The sequence below is a fragment of the Nicotiana attenuata genome, chromosome 12 (genome assembly GCF_001879085.1).
Source record: "Nicotiana attenuata strain UT chromosome 12, NIATTr2, whole genome shotgun sequence".
Classification (NCBI taxonomy): domain Eukaryota; kingdom Viridiplantae; phylum Streptophyta; class Magnoliopsida; order Solanales; family Solanaceae; genus Nicotiana; species Nicotiana attenuata.
The window spans coordinates 4,897,765-4,898,307 of NC_032000.1; positions in this window are offsets into that span (position 1 = coordinate 4,897,765).

Sequence of the window (543 nt, forward strand, 5' to 3'; positions counted from 1 at the left end):
GCTGATCATGAATCTTTACTGGAATAGGGTCTATGAAGTTCTTATCTGGACGCTGAATCATGGATGATAGAGTGGCCAATGCATCGACAAACTCATTCTGGACTCTGGGAACATGCCGGAACTCTGTCTTTATGAACCTCTTTCTCAACTCCTGTACATGATGCAAATACGGGAGTATCTTGGAGTTCTTGGTCGCCCATTCTTCTCGGACCTGATGTATAAGCAAATCCGAATCTCCAATCACTAGCAACTCTTGGACGTTCATGTCAATGGCCATCTTGAGCCCCAAGATGCAAGCTTCGTACTCGGCCATATTGTTGGTGCATAGGAACCTGAGCTTGGCGGATACCAGATAATGCTGGCCGGTTTCTGATACTAGGACTGCTCCTATGCCAACTCCCTTGAAATTTGCTGCTTCGTCGAAAAACATCCTCCAACCATCATAGGATTCTGCAATGTCCTCTCCTATGAAGGATACCTCCTCATCAGGAAAATACGTCTTCAGAGGCTCGTATTCTCCATCCACAGGATTTTTAGCGAGGT